The sequence below is a fragment of the Lissotriton vulgaris genome, chromosome 2_1 (assembly GCF_964263255.1).
Source record: "Lissotriton vulgaris chromosome 2_1, aLisVul1.2, whole genome shotgun sequence".
NCBI classification, from domain to species: Eukaryota; Metazoa; Chordata; class Amphibia; order Caudata; family Salamandridae; genus Lissotriton; species Lissotriton vulgaris.
In genome coordinates this window covers 1,922,580,008-1,922,601,373 of record NC_141687.1, presented here as the reverse complement: position 1 = coordinate 1,922,601,373, position 21,366 = coordinate 1,922,580,008, and the positions used below count along the sequence as shown (strand labels likewise).

Genomic DNA, 21,366 nt, shown 5'->3' with positions numbered 1-21,366 from the left:
TCCCACAACCAGTAAGGTCCAGCGAATGTACTGGTATATAGCTTTCAAAGAGCTATCATAATTAGAAGTTGTTATGGGGGAAAACGTTGACACAAAAGGATGTTTTTTTCAACTAATATTCAAATTTCCTATATTTAACTGTTACTTTCTATGAAGAAACCTTGATGGATCTACACAAATGACCTTTTGCTGAATTCTGAATTTTGTCTACTTTTCTACAATGTATAACTTTCCAGGATCCATTATTGCTTTCATACCCATTTTTACCATTAACTGGAAGGAGTTTGAAAGCACAAAAAATAGCAAAAATAGGCTATGTCCCAGAAAAATGCCAAAACTGTGTAAAAAAAGTTGGGTTTCTGACAAAAGTCTGTCATTCCCTAAAAGCTGGAAAATGGTGATTTCAGGCCCACAAACTCTTTTTTGATACAATTTGCAGGGAAAAACCCAGACTCTTTCATTTGCAGCCTTTTTTTCCCATTTTTCCCCCCAAAAAAACCAAAATGTAGCTGTATTTTGGTTAATTTCTGGGACCCCTCCAGGGAAATCCACAAACCCTGGGTACCTTAAGAATCCTCATGGTGTTGGAAGAAAAGGATGCAAATTTGGCCTGGATACCTTATGTGGACAAAACAGGGGCCTAAGCGCGCACCACCCCAAATAGCCAAAAAAAGGTTTAACACAGGGGGGGAAAAGGCCTAGCAGCGAAGGTGTTAAACCAACACCGAAAACCCGAACCTGGTTTACCAGCTCTATAGTCAGCAGCTCTGGCCCTTATGCCATGTCCTCTCATGAAAGATCACCATCCCATCTCCTGCTTGACCCTTCCCCCTCTACCTGCCTTGTCGCTGTTGCTTTAATTATTTTTATTTTATTTTTTTTGCACGATCCGATGATATTGGAACACTTGTTCTGTCCTCCATCTTGCCATGGAGCTAACACCAGACAATGGTATCGGAGTGCTTAAGTGCTCACCAGTTACATTTTACAATTCATTGTCGTACACTGGGGAAGAGTAAGTGATTTGCCTAGAATCACAAACTGTTCAGCCGACCCCAAGGTTTGAACCTGGTTTCCCAGTTTCACTGATGATGGCTCTGGCCGTTACGCCACATACTCACTTAATTCAAAGCTCCTCAGCTGTTTTTCACTATCACTTCCACTTTTGTTCAGCAAGAACCTGTCATTACTACCCCCCACCCTGCTCCTCCCCACGTCACCGCCAGGCAGATACTCCCACTACCACCCGTGGCTGCTCCCACTGCCGGCTGTGTCTGTGGGCATTACAGAGACCTATTGGCTTTGCCAATGCTTGTTTTTGTCCGGGATCACCAGGTTTACCCTGATAGTCTAAACAAAAGAAAGTACTTCAGAACGTCTGCCATAATAAACATACATTGTCAGAAGGCTTTGTCGTGGACAGGCCATACTTCACCTGAGGATGCTTTATTCATGCTAAAGAGGAGGTGTTGCAGTTTACTAGGCCCGCCTCCCCCCCCCCACCATCATTGCTCCTGCGGGCCTCGCTCATTTTTTTTTTTCAGCGCGTTTCTCTGAGGAGTTTGTGTGGAACATGCGCAGTCACAGAATCAAGTTTCACGCATATTGGGGCATATTACCAAGCAATAGCGATAATTATCGCTATTGCTTGGTTGGAGACAAAAATGTACCGCAGCGCTGCGGCGATTTTTACCGCAAATAAACCTTGGTATTACCAAGGTTTAACGCAAATGCGGTAAAAATCGCCGCAAAGCATGAATATCGCTGAAAAGTCAGCGATATTCATGCATTAGCGAGCTAATGCTCTTAGCCATGTTATCCACCTCCCATTGGATAACATGGCTAAGAGCTGCTCAGGGCAGGTGTTAGCTTTTGGAGATATTCCCGCTTAGCGCGAATATCTCCAAAAGTTGGTAATAGGAGATAGCGATGTTAGCGACTGTTTTCAGTCTCTAACATCTTGGCACGCCCACTTTGCATCTCATTAGTGATAAATATCACTGACATGCAAAGTGGGGCCCAAGATGGTCGCTATCTCCTACTAGCTGTCGCTAACTGGTGTTAGCAGCAGCTAGGTAATAGGGAGATAATTTTATCTCCTCTTTCTTGGCTTTTAAAGCCAAAAAAGCGGAGATAAACCCCCTTGATAATATGCCCCATTGTTCGGTACAAAGGTCGGCAAAGAATGGGTTTCGCGCTCACTCCGAATTTAAATTCTCTGACTGTTCAGCGCCTGCTGTTAATTTATTGAGCAGCACCTGCTGGACACAGGCTTTAGCAAACGCTAATGCATAATTACTGATGCAGAGACTGTAAGGGCGACATTCAGGGATAACACAGTGTTCTCGGTTATGCACTGTAAATATTTTAGGAGAATGTAAAAACACAGCTCAGACCTAAACGAAAATAGGGTAGGAGCTACTTGTATTTTTTCACAACGAAAGCCAAATTCAGAACTGCTAAGAGAAGATATCCAGTTAATTCGCGAATAAATTTCACAGGTGTTGCCTTGGCAGATAAAACTCCCCAAGGCGTTTAATTAATCCTTCCATGTGTGTTTAGAAAAAGTTATCACCCTTTTCGACGAGAAATATTTATTAAACAAATTGAAATTCTGGCTGAGCAATACTGAAGGTCACCCATTCACAGGCTCCTGGCCCTGCTTGCATTTGGCAGTAATGATGTTGTGATTTTGCATTAAGCTCAGCACCACATGTCTGCCTTCTAAATGGAGCGCATCACCTATCACGTTAGAGAGGCTTTCCATAGAAGTCGCTGAATGAATATGTACTGAAAGACAGCATAGGTATTTAGGCCAAATACTGAATTTATTCCCAAGATGGAAATATTTTATTTTAGTCAAATTTTAAGGTACAAACTCAAACTTTTACTAAAACATTTTTTTAAAAGAAAGATAAATCGAAATTACCAGAGGTCTGATTGGAGTACATTACCTGTCATAAAACAATGGAAATCACTTTTTCTGATGTATAGTAGGGGAAGGAATATGAGGACAAAGGTCTGATTCACAGAATCGGCCGTTAGCGACTGCAAGAAGGCTGTTTTGCATGCATGAAATACTAACTGTGATTTGGGAGCACATTATCAAAATTCAATTTGTTTTTGCAACCAAGTAGAGTCGCTACTTGGAAAGGTCATGTTTAAGGCGTCACTTCCAAATAATGAATCAGTGAGGGATGTAGTAATGTATTTTAATCGTAATTCAGTCGCAAAGCATTAACTTTTTATCACCCTCTCAAAAGAATTTGTAAGGCATTGACACATGGCTAGAGGGTTCACAAGGGACCCTTTGACCTATGTCAATGTTGATAAAATATTTTTTTAAGAGAAAGCAGTGGTTGCACGGACCAGTGTGCACTCTTAAAAATGTTACTTACACTTTTTGTTTAAATGCATACCATTTTTCCTTAAGGAAAACAATTTGCATTTAATACAAATATTTATTTAAAAATAAACACAAACATGGTGGTCGGCTGACCTCAGCAGGCTACCTTCCTTGTGATGTCTGTGATTCATACTGGATCACAATTTGCAAACAACTTCATTAATATTCAGGTGGTAGGTTGAACAACACACTATAAATCAGAATTTTGTGAACTGACTTATTAATACATATTTCGATTCACAAAAACAGAATGGATTTGGCAAAAGTCTGGCAAAATGTCTAACTACTTTTACCTAATCCATTCATTGTACATGAGACCAACAATCTTTTAGCAGGTGACATTCAGCTGTCTGTAAGGAGGGGCATTGGACTGTCCCAGAGGTTTGATTAAATTAATGAGACTCAATATTTGAATGTTTAGATGCATGTTTTCAGTTTGGGTATTTTCTGCTTCATGCTGTGTGTACTTTCACCTGGGCAATATTGTACGGCCTGCCAAAGAGGAAGATTGACTGTAATGTCATCCCAGAATACTGGGGCTTGAATGAGTGAAAGCCCTTTATTGAGACAGCTGAGTTGGCTGATGGAGACTGACCAGAAAAGAAACCTGAAAGAAGCTTTCACTGGGTCTCCTGCGAAGCTTTCATCGAGATAGTTCCAGAGTATAACGTTTGCATTAGGAAAATATCCAGGACCCCCTGCATACTGATTATAAGAATGTTTCCGGGTCCCTCAATTTTTACCTCAATTTATTGGAACCAACCCTTATATTAATATGAACCTGCCAAGCTGAAATACACACCCTGTTTATCTATATAATTAAAGATGGACCACGAGACCTACCGTTAGTGAAAATAATGTATGGTACAATCCCACCATTTTAGCAGAAGAGCTGGTTGAAGAATGTGTGTTAACAGAGGGTGTTGCTGAGCTCTCCTTCTAGTTGCAAGGCTGAATATCAACCATCAAAATATAGCAATACAAAGATATTGAAGAAAAAATATTAAGGTCTGTAGTGTAGTTCCTATTTTCCCTATAGGCCCTGCGCATTGGAATAACATAAACAGCAGTTTAGACGTAGGACTGAGGTCTTCTAGGTCTCTACTGACTATGTTAGACTTAATTTAGGTTTTGCGCCAGCTAGCTCAGAGGTCACTGGAAACTTTCTTGACTGAATAGGAAGTGATCAGCTTCCCTGGCTCAGACAAGAAGGGATTCAGCTTCCGACAACCGCATAAACATGACAACTTTGCTCCCTCAGAATAAGAGTCAATCTCTAGAGTCGTGTGAAACAATAGACAGCTATTTCACTCAGTCAGATGTGCATACTTAGTTTCACCAGGGTGCAGAGAATAGAGAGACAGGCGTTTTCAATAAAGGATATTATTTATTGAGCAGTCTTCCTTCTCATGCAAGAGAAATGAATTGCCACAATTACAAGACTTGTTATAAAGTAAAGTACGTACAGTAAAAGGACTATTATGAAATAATACTGTAAAAGCATTGATATGGTTTCTTAGCCATAAGACACTTTAAAATGGATAAAATATATGTATACATATATACATAGTCTAACGTACTCAACTGGTGTTTCTAAAATACGCCTACCCCGGTGTACCTGACCCAAGCCTAATACGTGGGAAGGAGTAAGTAAGTAGCAGTTTAAGTTAAGTAGCTTGGTTGCCAAGGATCTGTTCAAGAATTCTCTCTAAGGGTTTAGTCAGCACTGTACCTTGGGAATAGAATGTAGGAGGTCTTGTATCTCACTCTCAGGACTCGATATTCCAGTCACCCGCAAGGGTAGGCTGGAAACGCCAGAGCTGGATTTTCTCGGCAGGAGAAAAGACAGCGTATTTCTCAGCGCGTCAAGGAGGAGTGCCAGCGTGCGTGGGCTTCTCGCTTCTGCTGGGCTCTCGGAAAGTAGATTAGCTGCTCTGCTCCAGAATCACCACCGTGTATTTGCTTAAGGCAACATTGGTATATTTTTACCTGAAAGGTGCCGAGTTTGACGTACGGTTTGGACATAAGACGTCAATAAAGATGTCACTAAGAACTGGTCGTTCTTACAGTGCTCGCAGGAGTTCTATTGCAAATCAGAACAAAGCAAGTGGGGCTTTCCCAGGTTGCTGGGGGTTTGGTGTGTCGAAAGAACTTGGTGTGCTCTCTAGGAATCTAAGGAAGTAGCTTCTGCTGTGTCATGGACTGCAGATGCGAGTTACTGAAATATGGCTCTGATTATTATGCCATTATAAGGATATTTATTGATTATAGCCGTATAGGGGCATAAGGTCACAATATTGATTGGGTTCCTAGATAAAACACATCACCCACTCCACGGTTTTATGTCCATCAATTACTAAAAACTTAAGCAATAAAGATGCATGTGTATTCCAACCTACCCCAAAATACATTTTTCATTTGAAATGGTGTATTCGAAATACACGGAACGTTAAGGTACTGTACGTTTTTAAGCAGTGTAATCATTCAAAAAAATTTGCATATATATTCAGTTGAACAATTTGCGAAAATTACACATGAAAAAGTCTCTGAATTTACAGAAAGGAAGGTCGAGACTATTTCATCACATATAAATGAAATTGCTTGTGAGTATGCTAGAGGCTGTGGTAACATATTGTCTCTAGATTATCTAAAAATAGAAGCTCTGTTCTTTATGAATAGTTCTACTGTAAGCAGAGTACACGTGCCAAAAAAAGGTAAATATTTTGGATTTTCAGAAAAAAATAATTTCGTTTCAGGGAAAAATATAATTCCAAATGTGTTCAGTAGCTTTTGGTATTTAAAGCTGAAGGCCGAATTCAGAGTTCAGGGGAACGCTGTGTGCCGTTTGGTTCAAAAGTTATTCTTTTGGTTCAGGGGAGAACATGACTTCAGATAGATGTGCAAAAAACTGTCTACAGCTTCAGGTGAAAGTTCAACCATGGTTGAAAAGGCTGTTACCAGGCAGTCGTGAGAATGATTGCTATCATCGATTTCAGGATCAGCAATGCTCACAGAAGGTCGTACCTGGGTGATGTTGCTCTCATTCCTTGCTTCATTGCCACCACCTAATCGTAGTGCAGAAGTCTCAACGAATGCCGTCATCAGGATTGGTAACCGCTGGGGACAACACGATGCATGAGCCGTTACTGGACTTAGCAAAGTATCGACATCCATTGGTACTGCTGATTGTAGTGTAAGACAGGTGTCTAACACGCATTCTTCTCCGCATAGCATACATCGAAGCACAGGTAAAATGCAGTTCTGCCATATAGGTCTGAATGAAAGAAACCAGGTCAGATTCAGATCTCTTAGCCGGGCTAATCCAAGGACTTTAGTTCTGCGGTCCCTGTAGCGTATTGCTAGGATCGTTTCTTCCATCGTTGCCGGAGTCATGTCTGCGTTTTGGCTTGCCATATCGGAGCAGAAGAGTAAAACATAGGATTCCTGCTACGAGTCCCAAAAGTAGTGGTAGGCCACCAAAAACCGAATGGACAAAATTGGGAAAGATGCCCAGGACTGCTTCGAAGGGTGTTAACAGTCCCGAAAAAAATGTCTTTAATACATTCGAGATACCACTGGCATTCGACATATTTAGGATTTAGCTGAGCATTTCTGTGAAATGCACGGGGCAATTAGTTGATAAAATTGTATGTATCTCTGCCGTTGTCCTTGCAACTTGAAGATCATACGTTTCTTTTGATGACGTGATGGGCACTGTTGTTTGTAAAAGCACAGACTTCATTCTGCTTAAAGTATCAATTCGTATAGAAGAGATATTCAACTGAGGCCAAATCGTCGCCTCTGAGTCTCCAGGGCCGTTAGGATACAAGGCTTGCATACAGCAAGTGACCATGGAACTGACGCTTAAGAGATAATATTTCCCTGGCACCAAGCCACAACAGCTGTGGTCCGTTATTAGAACGTAACTCCCGTTAGAAAGTTGTCTAAAGAATGGCTCTATCTGTGTTGCAGGTGTGCCGTGCTGGTGGCATGAAAGGTTATTTTAAGTCCCCTCACAGGCCCCATGTAAATTAATACCCTGACATAGAAGTATACCGCTCAGTGATTGTTTACAATTATTACCACTAAGAAATACATTCTTTTTTTGTCACTGTAACACGTGTGTGTATATGGTAATTTCCATGTTGTTTTAATGTACCCTTTACCCAACCTTTCATACTGGCCTGCTGGTATATACTCTCAGCATTTTTAAAATTGGAAAGTTTTTATCGGAATTGTGATAATCCTGTGTATTATCCATTCAATGACAGGTCTTTCTGACATTGTCAATGGTAATCTCTCACGTTTTTCAATGCTCAGAATCGTATAGTCTGCTCCTTTCTGTGCCAAACTGATTTGTTTATCAGTAAGGTTAAAGATAGAGAACAATGACGTTGTGTTGATTAAACACCAAGGCACATAGCCTGAACGGAGGTTTTGCAACGTCCAGCCTAGCTGTACAATAGAACGGAATTGGGACTGACCATGTTGTAACATTAGCAAGTCATGATCTATTATATCTATAGCAGATGATACAAAACTGTCCAGTGAATATATTCTGGAGGACAGAGTCAATAACCCGTTGTCCACAACAGAAAGTGATTTCTCCAAATTAATACAATCAATTTCTCGTATTTTCTCTGCTGTCTCAATTTGAGTCACCTTCCATGCCTCATTGTAAGCAGTGTATATACTGGCCGCTATGAAACGTTTTTGACGCTGTTTGCGTGGTCCCTTTATGAAATCGCGCAAGTCAGCATCATCTTTTAGTAAAGACAAGTGTTGCTTAATTTGTGCCAGTGTGGATGTTTGCAACCATTCAAGGCATAGTTTCCCTACACTGTATGTTGTTACTATCCCTGGATGTTGTCTCTGGGAGTATCTAGGGTCTGGTCTGGTCATTTTTAACCCCTGTATTTTGTTCAGCAATCTATCTTGACATTTATTTGTGTCTGTTGGCCAGATTAACCACTTTTTCCAATCAGGATGTGTTCTGTTTTGATGTAAAATCCTGGATACGTCTATCTCAATATCTGTGGTTGCGTTATCAGGTATTGGCTTTGGAATAGACGGTTTGTTTAAGTCTTTGATCTTGGCTAGGCCAAGACAGGTCGTTTGTTGAATGGTGTCATTCAAGAACATTATTTGTTCTGGGATCATGTAGGCTCGAAATAATGTTTCTAGGCCTTGGACCTGCCAATCTTTTGTACCCCAGATGGTTTTTGTTTCAATGTTGTTTTTCCAGAAATCAAAACAAAATGTAATCATTTTTTCATAAAATGCTTCTGAATATATCAATTTAGTATTTGTCAGCATGGTTTTTGTCCCTGTTTTATCTAACAGTTTATAATTAAATGTTTCTGCATCACTTGTGTTAAACCCTGAGAAGTATTGGAATTTCTCATAGAATGTTTTTGAATTGCTTTTAGGTGGAGTAGCAAAATGTTTCCATTGATTATATTTAAAAACATTTCTAGGTTGAGCAGATTTATGCAAATAGTGGTCTGCCTAATGGGTAAAACAATACATCTGTTCATAATTCGATAAACCTTGCAAATAATCATGTTCTGTAAATTTTGCTGACAAAACTAAATCTGACATCATATTATTTATGCTTTCAAAGTCCCAATCATCAGAGAATGTACTTGGTTTTACAAATTCACTTAATGAAACCTTAAACTGATGAGGATATTTCAGGAGTTCGACCGGTCCATATATTTCGTAATCTGTTTTGTCCCAAACTACCCCGCAGGGTATTGGAATGGCTGTGACATTCACTGATGATAGTTCTCTTTTCTTGATGTGAGATGACTTGTGTTGCTTCAGAACTAAGTTGATGTTCTGACTTGCTGTGTCCATTGTACTGTATTTTACCTCAATGAATTTTCCCAAACAAAGTACCATGATGAGCCAAAGCAGGAGGAAAAATACCCCTGGCACAATCCAACATTCTAACCATGGAGAAATAAGATAGGTTTCTTTGAGTTGCTAAAAGAGTTCTGTTGCTTTGTCTTTAAAAGTCTTTGTTGCTGGCGTTACTTCAGGGTCGCTTTGATCTTCAGAAAAGTTATCGAAATTGATGAAGTAGCCAGATGTAGTTCTGTCAATTGGTGGAATTGTTCTTTCAATTTGCCTTTCATTAGCACATTCTGATGCTACATCATTGTAGACTGGTGTTTCATGACGAACTGTTTCAATTTGGGTTTCAAGAGGCACAATTTCCATGTCATTGTTGTTGCATAGACCTTTTTTATTCACTGCAGGTTTATCAACTGTGATTAGTCTCTCAGTTTGAACCTCTTGGATCGTAGCAAATTTTGGTATTCTGCTGTTTCTTGGGAGTCCACTGGGCCTACTACTTATTATTGGCCACATGATTGTGGTGTTACCAGGTCGATTGATACAACTCGGTTCTCCTCTTTACTAGCAAGGGGCGGTAGTACCACTGATCTTGTTCCGTTGATTGCTAAGACAGGTACTGCTTTTCTGTAAGAAGGCCCAAATTCTTTCTTAACCGCTATTTTCTCTCTGACCAGATCCCCAATCTTTGGAATCCAGATAGGTCTTGCTGGGACAGGTGGTGTGTCTTCAGTGGTTGTTGGCTGTTGTTTTAACTTTATGTTGCTCAGGGCTTTTCTTGTTTCATTTAAGTCCTGTAAAACAGCCAAACAATCTTTGATGTCAAAGCATTTTTTCTTATCTTCTACCACTGAAGCATGACTATCTAAGTCCTGAACATACATTCTAGTTCCGAACAATAGTTCGTACGGGCTGAAACCTTTTAGAGAATTTCTTGGCAAGTTATTCAGACTATGTTGGACACTTGTTAAATGCTGGACCCACCCATCACCCGAACCTAATACCTTTGCCGTTATAGATTGCTTTATGTCTCGGTTTTTTCTTTCCACAACCCTGTTTCCCTCAGGATCGAAGGGACAAGAGAACCGCAACCCAATGCCCATGCTGGTCATGGCCTCCTTATAAGCTCGAGAGCTAAAAGCAGGACCCTGGTCAGAATGAAGCATGGCAATTGCGGATGTGCCGATAAAGACTCGCAAATCTTTTATAACAGTTCTGGTGTCAGCCGAGCGCTGGGGCCACATTTTTAAGTGAGTATAGTCTTAAAAGAAATTAATAGGACGCTGGATTTCATGTGTAGATAGCCCTATACTACCTATAGAAATGGCCATGGCATTACTCCGGTTGGCTCGTTACTGCGGTCTCTGTTGCAGTCTGGACAGCTCTTTGCAAATTTATAATGTTGCAGGCTCATCCCCGGCCACCAGTATTGTGATTGTAATTCTGTCAGAGATTCCTTCATCTGTTTGTGCCTTGGACCTACACCCATGTGCGCGTCTGCTATTAAAAAGATTCTCCGGTTCGTGTTTGGAATTACCCTATCCCCCACTCCAGGGATTCGAGCAAAAGGAACAGAGTTTGCATCAATTACGCATGTATAATTGAGTGGATAGTTCACAGGTAGTGCTGCACAGTTGCCTTTTGAAGACGTTTTTACCGCCAGCATGGTTTACCCGTCTATGTATTTTTCTGAGCGCTTTTTTGTGGCTACAGAAGCCGGTTTAGTTGCTTCCGCTGTGGCAGTATTAGCCAATGAATTCCCTGCAACGTGAACGCCATCACGTTGATGGCTCAGAGTGTGTATCACGTGAGTCTTTTGTAGTTCCTTTTGTAAAAGAAATACTTGTTTCCAAAGCATTTTATGCTCGATTGTGGCACCTGTGTCATCCTTGTAATCATTTTGAACCCAGTTCTGCAAATCATTATTGTAAGAATTGACGCAAAAATGCGAATCGCACACGATTAGTGTCGGGAATTCACGTTCGGCATTTTCAAGCGCCATCTTTAAAGATCTGATTTCAGCTCGCTGAGCCGAACATTTTCTCAGTGATTCAGTTTTTGTTATTTCCGGTCTGAATTTACCACAGAGCTAGCGACCTTTAACAATCGCACAGGCTGGATTGTGGGATTTATCATCTACATTGTAATGCTGTACAAATCTGTCTGTATAGATTACACAAGAGTACTGTTGGATAGGCAGAATTTCGATTGGCAGAGGATATTCTTTTTCATATTTTAAATCATTCAGTTTTTTCATGTTCGGGACAAAATAGTATGTCACGTCTTCTGCAGCAAGAGAATTTTCCCACTGTCTCCATTTCGGATCTAGTGCCACTGTTTTTAGATTTACTGGGCTGAATAGCGCCTCGAAGGCTGATTCTGCCATGAAAACAGTTATTCTTTTGCCTTGGGCTAGGGCTCGTTCTCGAGCTACAGCAGTTTGAACTGCCTTTACAGTATTTTCTGTGAGACTGAATGTTTTTTCTGTTTGTGTGTACAAATGTGATTTGTAAACTATTGGTACCATTTCTCCCTCATTAGAGGCCAGGTACGTGAATCCGCATCTTCCTGGGATGACCCGGATTACAAGGTTGCGTGTACTGTCGCGTGTTTCTAATTTTGTTTTAGCTAACATGTCTGTTTGCAGTGATCTCAAAATTTCTGTGTGTTTTTGAGTCCAGTTGATTGGTTTAAAATCAGGTTTTATTAATTCATAGAGAGGTTTAACTCTCTCTGCATAGTTTAGAATGTAAGTTCTTCCGAAATTCAGAAAGCCTAGAATCGATTGTAAGTTCTTCAGCGTTTTCGGTGCTTGCAGTACAGCGCACTTCTCCAAGAAGTTATCTGCTAGGCTTTTGCCTTCACTTGATAATTCGTAACCTAAAAATAGGACTGTTAGATGGGCAATTCGTGACTTTTTAAAGTTGAATTTGTAACCCTCTGCTGCGAACCCAAGTATTATGGTGTTCACTCTTTTCAAGTGAGTATCCAGGTCATCGTCTGTGAGATAGATGTCATCGACATAAGATAATGCCTCATCATCATACATTTGTAGTAGCTCCGTTACACTGGCTGAGAATAATCCTGGGCTGTTCTTGAATCCCTGTGGGAGCCTACAGAAATTTTTCTGTGACCCCATTATTGAGAAAGCGGTCAAGTACCTGCTTTCTGGTGCAATATTTTGACAAAAGAATCCATTAGAGATGTCTAATGTTTTGTATTTTTTGTGAACTATGTTATTCATTAGTGCCGCACTGTGCGAATTTTGTACCGCAAATGTTTTGCAACATGAGTTAAGGTGTCTGTAGTCAAGACTAGACGGTATGAATCGTCTGGTTTGGAGACAGGAAACAAAGGATTGTTCATTTGAGAGGTGCATGTTTCAATCATCCCTTGGTATTCAAGTTGATCTAAAATCTCCCTGACTTGCTTTTTAGCTTCTTGCTTAATCGGGTACTGCCTTTGTGCAGTAGGTTGACATTTTAATTGGATTTTGTGAGGAGGAGAGTCCTCATCCCATCCTACATGATTCTTAAATAATTCAGGTGCTTGGGCTACCGCCCATTTCCTTGCATATATATATTTAGTGTGAATTGGAATATGATTTGAGAAGGCAGGCATAATCCTTTCTTCGCCATGAGGGTACTCCCTGACAAACTCTGGGGGCCAATCTTTTTCAGCTAACAGGATGTCATAGCCTTTTGAGAGGTTATCCCAAAACAGACCCCTTATTTTCCTAGTCTTATCTCCCTCTATATGCAATGTTATTTCGTATATTTTATGAGGTTCGCTAACTCTGGTATCTGCAGTTTCCACTTGAATGTATTTATTCGTGACCTCTGTCTCCAGATGATTCATCAGGATCTTGCGAGCTATGCTGATTTCTGCTGCGCTGTCTAGCATTGTCTGTGCCCACTCTCCGCTTTTCAGCTGTGTCCTCAGTATTCTCGGCATGTTTGATTACTTTAATACTAGCTACCTTCTTTCTTGGAAATTGTAATTTTTTACTTTGAGCAGGTTCCTTGTCTTTGGACTTGGCGTGCTCTGCCTTTTGTGTTCTGACCATCCTCTTCTTTCCGATTTCTGCGAAAAAGATCGAGAGGGACGTGTATCAATATCTTGATATCTATCAGGTTTTTTCAAATTATCCCCATTTCTAAGGTTGTATCTTTTTTCAGAGGGCTCCCTTTGGGGAGACTGGTGTTCTCGATTCGGAGTTCTTTCTCTCCGTCGAGGAGACCTTCCTCTGGACTGGAAAACTTTTTCTTTGGGAGTGGATTGTTTATTTCCATCCCAGCTCTTTTTAGGAGTGTTTAGATTATTTTTATTAAATAATTTTTCAGGATTTTCAAGTAGTTGGGGTTTTACTGATTTCCCACCCAAACTATCTCTACCTAATTCTTCATAGCATTTTTCTATGATTCTGGCAAGCTCAATTGGTTGATCTGTTATAGCTGTCTCTTTCAATTTTTGGCGGATCGCCACAGATGCTGCTTCTCCTTTTATGTTGGATAATACCATAGCCGAGACCTGCTTGAAGTCTTTCAGTAATTTCATACCAAGAGTTAAAGCAGGTTCTGGTCCGTATTCATTATGAATTTGTTTTAGCACATCTGGTATTACCGCCATAGACGGAACACCATGTGTTTTTGTGTAAATGGAAGCAAAGACTGTGCCCCAAGTGTCACAGTCCTCCACATGTGGTGCGACCCCCATTGGAAGGCAGATAGTCAGAATTCTGTGTTTCTCAATAGGGGTAGTATTCGGGAATACTGCCTCTATTTGAGTTATTTTCTGTGCCAGCCAGAATGGAATTTGTTCCCGTTTAGCGGGTGTTTTCCCAGATATGATTGTATGTTCTGTGGTGTAATTTTATTTGTGTTCCCCTGATGAGGGGTCAGCTGTGGAATATTAACAGCTGGTTGGACTGTCGCAGTCCGCATTACATATTGGACTAACTGTCTGTGAATTTTAATCAGTAATTTTAGCTGTGCTAAAAGTTCTTCGCCTGACATTTTATCAATGTCTGGATGTGGTGTGTAGCTGGCTAGAACCGGCCACGTTGCTCCTGGTCTACCTAGTGGACCGAGCCTGGTGATGTGATCATCATGTTTTAGGGCACCTTTAAACCAGAGCAGGTGCTCTTGGTAATTTAATGGTATTTCAATATCCTCAAAAGGAGTATATTCATCTGGTGGTTCCTCTATTTTGTAATAGTGGAACTCGTGTGTTGTAGCGTTTGCCGCTGGGAAGTTTATCCATGAATAGAATACCTCTGTCTGCCGATATTCGTGTGCCTCTATCACGAAAATGACTGTACCACCTCCTGATGTCAAGTCATCAGTATACGTTTTAAAGGTATAGTTTTTCTTCTGTTGACCGGAATGAGGATAGCATTCCGGTCATTCTGTAGGAGACTCGTGTCATCCTCCATTAGTTGGGCTGCTAATATAGCAGCAACCCTATCATCATCACTGTCTGGCATTTTAACTGACAGAAAGTTTTTTTGTTGCAGATCAGGTTTCAAGGAGACAAAGATTAGGTGCACAATATTTTGGAACACTGTATCCTTCAACGTTGACTAAACCAAAAACTCTACATAGGAATCTTTTCCTACTAAATTCCGGTGGATTTTAACCTTTCACCCACTCCAGACGTCTATTGGAGTATTTACGGGAGAAAGGGTCTGTGTGAAAAAGCACGACTGAGTTACTCTAACGTCTTGCGTTAGTTTTATGCCTTACCAAACGTTGGGTGCCATGTAGTGTAGTTCCTATTTTCCCTATAGGCCCTGCGCATTGGAATAACATAAACAGCAGTTTAGACGTAGGACTGAGGTCTTCTAGGTCTCTACTGACTATGTTAGACTTAATTTAGGTTTTGCGCCAGCTAGCTCAGAGGTCACTGGAAACTTTCTTGACTGAATAGGAAGTGATCAGCTTCCCTGGCTCAGTCAAGAAGGGATTCAGCTTCCGACAACCGCATAAACATGACAACTTTGCTTCCTCAGAATAAGAGTCAATCTCTAGAGTCGTGTGAAACAATAGACAGCTATTTCACTCAGTCAGATGTGCATACTTAGTTTCACCAGGGTGCAGAGAATAGAGAGACGGGCGTTTTCAATGAAGGATATTATATATTGAGCAGTCTTCCTTCTCATGCAAGAGAAATGAATTGCCACAATTGTAAGACTTGTTATAAAGTAAAGTACGTACAGTAAAAGGAGTATTATGAAATAATACTGTGAAAGCATTGATATGGTTTCTTAGCCATAAGACACTTTAAAATGGATAAAATATATATATACATATATACATAGGCTAACGTACTCAACTGGTGTTTCTAAAATACGCCTACCCCGGTGTTCCTGACCTAAGCCTAATACGTGGGAAGGAGTAAGTAAGTAGCAGTTTAAGTTAAGTAGGTTGGTTGCAAAGGATCTGCTCAAGAATTCTCTCTAAGGGTTTAGTCAGCACTGTACCTTAAGAATAGAATGTAGGAGGTCTTGTATCTCACTTTCAGGACTCGATATTCCAGTCACCCACAAGTGTAGGCTGGAAACGCCGGAGCTGGATTTTCTCGGCAGGAGAAAAGACAGCGTCTTTCTCAGCGCGTCAAGGAGGAGGGGCAGCCTCCGTGGGCTTCTCGCTGCTGCTGGGCTCTCGGAAAGTAGATTAGCTGCTCTGCTCTAGAATCACCACCGTGTATTTGCTTAAGGCAACGTTGGAATATTTATACCTGAAAGGTGCCGAGTTTGACGTATGGTTTGGACATAAGAAGTCAATAAAGATGTCACTAAGAACTGGTCGTTCTTACAGTGCTCGCAGGAGTTCTATTACAAATCAAAACAAAGCAAGCAGGGCTTTCCCAGGTTGCTGGGGGTTTGGTGTGTCGAAAGAACTCGGTGTGCTCTCTAGGAATCTAAGGAAGTAGCTTCTGCTGTGTCATGGACTGCAGATGCAAGTTACTGAAATATGGCTCTGATTATTATGCCATTATAAGGATATTTATTGATTATAGCCGTATAGGGGCATAAGGTCACAATATTGATTGGGTTCCTAGATAAAAACACATCAGGTCCAAAATATCAACTTTATATACACTTAATGTTAAGTACCAGAATCTTGACTACAAAAATATCATGTTCTAAAATATTCAGGTTGCATAGTTAAGCATATATATTTAAATATAATTAACATTATTTTAACTTTGGAAAAGTAGGGTTAATTTTTTAAAAACTTGTTACTAATTTAAAAAATATATATAACATTATTCTAAAATTAAAACATGTATATATTAATAAAATAAGTTTTATAAAAATGCAATTCATACAAATACATGGAATGTTAAAATACCTTACAAATAATATAAAAACAAATATTAAATATATATTCAACTAAATTTCTTATACTAATCAATGCACTGTTAAATAAAGATACATTATTATTTAAAAATAATGAAACACAATATAAACACATGCAATGAAGAATATTTCAACCCTTTCGCTGCTAGGCCTTTCCCTCTCTGTGCTAAGCCTTTTTTGAGATATTTGGGGTAGTTTGTGCTTAGGCCCCTGTAACCTTTTGTCCATATAAGGAATACATGCCACATTTGCACCTTTTATTCCCAACACCCTGAGGATTCTAAAGATTTTGTGGATTTCCATGGAGGGAACCCAGAAAATAGCCAAAATACAGCAATTTATTTTTATTTTTAAATGTTGAAAAAGTTCTACAGAAGAAAGCGTTTTTTTCCCCTGCAAATGGTATCAACCAAGGGTTTGTAGTGCTGAAATAACTATCTTCTCAGCTTTGATGGACAGGCAGACGTTTGTCAGAAAACCAAAATGTTTTACACAGTTTTGGCATTTTACTGGCCCATAACCTATTTCTGCTACTTTTTGTTCTTTCTTCCTCTTTCCAGTTAGTGGTAGAAATGGGTGTGAAAACAATAATGGATCCCAGAAAGCTATACACTTCTTAAAAGTAGACATAATTCTAAATTCAGCAACGGGTCATTCCCATAGATCCTTCAAGATTTTTTTTATAGAAACTAACAGTTGAAATTAAGAAAAATTGAAATGGAGTTGAAAAAAACAGCTATTTGTGCCAACATTTTCACCTGTAACTTCTTTTAAGTATAACAGATGTTTGAAAGCAATATACTGCTACATCCGCTGGACCCTTCTAGTTGTGAGGGTATATAGGACTTGTAGGTTCACCGAGAATCAGAGGAACCCAGAGTCAATAACTGAGCATTGTGTGCAGGGTTTATAGCAATTCATTTGGTAAAATATAAAAAGTGGAAAATAGGTATTAAAGACACCTATGTATTTCTAAAATGGGAACAAAAATAACATTTAGAAACAGTAGCTATTTGGACATCTCCAAAATTGTTGGTACCCATGCGGGCATGTGAATTATAGGACACTTTTCAAAGTGACTTCTTTTTTACACCTTTTCCTTCATTTGGAACGCATCAAAAGACAATAGGTAATAACAGTTGTTCTACAATTATGTGTTTCCTGATAAAAAATGGTACCTTACTTGTGTGGGTAGATCTAGTGCCTGCGACAGGAAACAGCCAAAACGCAACCTGGACACACCACATTTTTAAAGTAAAAGCAGACCCTTTTTTTTGCAAAGTGCCTAACTGTGAAATGAATGAAATGAAATGAAATTGGATTTGTAAAGCGCATGGCTGCCCGAAAGCGTCCCAGCGCTGCCTAACAAATAACAGAAAACTCAAAAGGAACAGGACATTTTTTAAGGAGTTTTAGGGAAAAGAAAGAGTTTAAGGAGCTTTTGAAACTTAAGAAGGGACTATAGATTTTGAACCCTAGCTCTGCCGGCACCTAGGGAAACATAGCAAACCTATACATTTTTTTAAACTAGATACCATGGGGAATCCAGGATAGGGTGACTTGCGTGGCTCTCATCAGGTTCTGTTACCCAGTATCCCTTGCAAACCTCAAACTTTGTAAAAAGAAACACATTTTCCTCACATTTCTGTGATGGAAAGTTCTGGAATCTATGTGGATCCACAAAATTCTACTCACCCCGCATTCCCCAAAGTCTTTCAATAAAAATGGTACCTCACTTGTGTGGGTAGGCCTTGTGCCCGCAACAGGAAACGATCCAAAACACAATGTGAACACACCACAGTTTTACAGTGAAAACTGACCCTTTTTTTGCAAAGTGGTTAGCTATGGATTTTGAACCCGGAGGAATGCAGGAGGGGGTGAATTTTGTGGCTCTTTTCAGGTGGTTCTGTTACCCAGAATACTTTGCAAACCTCAAACTTTGTAAAAAAAAAATTCTTCTTCACATTTCTGTGATGAAAAGTTATGTAATCGGCGTAAATCCACAAAATTCTATCCACCCCATATTCTTCAAAGTCTTCGGATGAATATAGTACCTCACTTGTGTGGGTAGGCCAAGTGCCTGCGACAGGAAACTGCCCAAAACTCAAAGTAGACACACCACATTTTTACAGGGAAAACTGACCATTTTTTTGCAAAGTGCCTAGCTATGGATTTTGAACCCTAGCTCTGCTGGCACCTAGAGAAACCTAGCAAACAGATACATGTTTTAAAACTAGACACCCAGGGAGGCCAGGAGGGGGTCTGATTCTCACCAGGTTCTGTTTCCCAGAATCTTTTCCAAACCTTGAACTTTAAAAAAAAAACACACATTTTCCCGAAATTTCAGTGAGGGGAAGTTCTGGAATCTGCGTGGGTCCACAAAGTTATACCCACCCCGCATTCTCCAAAGTCTCCCAATACAAATGGTACCTCACTCGTGTGGGTGGGGAGAGTCCCCCCGACAGGCAAGGGCCCAAAACGTATTGTGGAGACATCAAAATGACCTATCGCAAAATGTCCTGTTTTTGCAAGGGGGTCACTTGGGTTTTTGGCCCCTAGCTCGGCAGCCATGTAGGGAAACTTGCCAAACCCACACATTTAGGCAAACTAGAGACCCGGGGGAGTCCAGGGATGGCTTGCATGGAAGTTGTGGGATAACTGGGCTGACACAAATTTCCTACCAATCAGCGTTCCCCCAGGTCTCCAGACAAAAATGATATCTCACTAGTGTGGGTGGGTTGAGTATCCACAACGGACAAGGGTCCAAAACGTTAAAAAATTACCTATCACAAAAGGACCTGGTTTTTCAAGAGGGGGTCACCTGGGTTTTCAGCCCTGGGCTCGACGGCCAGCTAGGGAAATGTACCAAATCCACACATTTCTGAAAACTAGAGGTCCAGGGGACCAAAGTTGTCCTGCCCAGAACTGGGTTATTGGTTAAGGGGTGTGTTAAGCCTGCTTAAGCAACAACCACAATCAGGATGAAACACAGACGTCACTAAATTAACCTGTGCTAAACCCTATGGTAGCTTGGCATGAAAGCAGTCAGGATCAACCTAGAGGCAATGTGTAAAGTATTTAAGCAGCCTACAAACAGTAATAAAGGGATAACAAAACACAAGAAAAATCGTACATGAATTCAGGACATTTGAGTAAAACATAATAATTCAATGAGACCAAAACAACAAAAATATGATCATTAGAACTGGAGATATGCAGTCTCAAAACTTTGGATAAGTATAGTGCTCAAAAGCACCAAGCGTCTCTCGAGGTTATCTGGTCAAGCTAAACAAGGGAAAAGTCACAAGTTCAAGCCAACCCTGGTAGAGTGCGGGCTGGATTCAGTGACCAGGTTACTGCTTGCATGAAAAATCGAGTTCGCTGTGGAGGAGGTTGTGAGGAGAGCGTCACAGATGTTCGTCAATGTAGTGCAAAGATATTGTGGGGCATTGCAGATAGTCGTTGCTGAAGCTTCCAGTTCGCATTCACCATGGGCTGGCATCTCTGTAGTGCATAGTGCTGATCTCAGGTTTCTGCCCATCGTTGGTGGTCGCTGTAGTGCGAACAGTCAGGTTCACTGGAGCTTCACATTGGCAGTTGTCACGAAGAGCACAAAAAATCAGGATTTCTCCATTTTATGGAGGGCACTCTGATGCCACCCAGGTAGAATTATGAGTTTAAAACTGCACACAGGTTGCAATCACAGGCCTGAAATGTGTGAAAAGAGCTACTTTTGTTGGTGGCAAAATAACTACTGCAGGTAGCATTTAGTTTACAGGCTTGTGGTACATGTAGAACAGATTTATTGGAGACTTACATGTAAATGAAATGTGTGGATTGGGTGTTCTAAAAACAAAACAAATGAATTCCAGCAAAACAGAAGTCAAGGCAAAATGTTGGGGGGAAACCACCCTAAGGTTGTAAGGTCTAACACAGACCAAACAAAATAAGAGGCAGGCACTTTTTGATGAGAGCAAGTTATGTTGAAGATTCATTAAAATAATAATGGCTTAAATTAGGTGCAGTTTAAATTACGTACATAATAATCCCACCTAGATTAGCTGCCAGCCATATTAACCAACAAGCATCAAGGTAACAAATAACTGATCCCAATACTCAAACAGCTTCAAATGGATTAAACCACGCCTCGCGAAGATTGCCCAGTGAATAATTGCTGAGATATTGACATAATGTCCCTTTTTCAGGGCAGATTTTCTAGGCATTCTCAGAGAGGGACTATTTTGTTTCGAATCCCTAATGCACAATTGAACTACAAAAAATGTAAAATGTGATGGACTAAACAAAAACATGAGGGCAATTGGGAAAAGGAAGGGCTGAAGGGGTTGTAGCAAATAAGCTAATGTCGGAGGAGGTCTAACCTAAAGCCAACTCTATGAGTGTATGAATAGGCAGGAAGACATCAAAGGGCAGGCAGCACCGAGAAATACCGGGAGAAAAAAAAAGTTAACTAAAATAAATGTAAACTTATCTAAAATGAAATAACAATGAGCTCTTTGTAGTTCTAAGAAAACTGGTGGAATTAGTTCCATGTGGCAAAGGCATAATTTTCATAAGAAATGTTATACATTACAGCAAATACACTTGTGCGGTGGTCAGTCGGGAAACTACGAGTTACGGACGTTCGTACAAATTTCATTTGAGATATTTGCCTAATATATTTTCCATACAGTAAAACATTGAACACTTACACCAAAACGCATGTTGAAATAACACACAT

The 21,366-nt window shown here is 40.3% G+C and overlaps 1 protein-coding gene across 2 annotated transcripts in view; it reads right to left on the bottom strand.

Annotated features, from left to right (window-relative positions):
* The window catches only part of AGBL1 (AGBL carboxypeptidase 1), a 3,462,078-nt gene that overhangs the window by 2,841,799 nt on the left and 598,913 nt on the right, over positions 1-21,366 (bottom strand). The gene's annotated exons all lie outside the window — the stretch shown is intronic.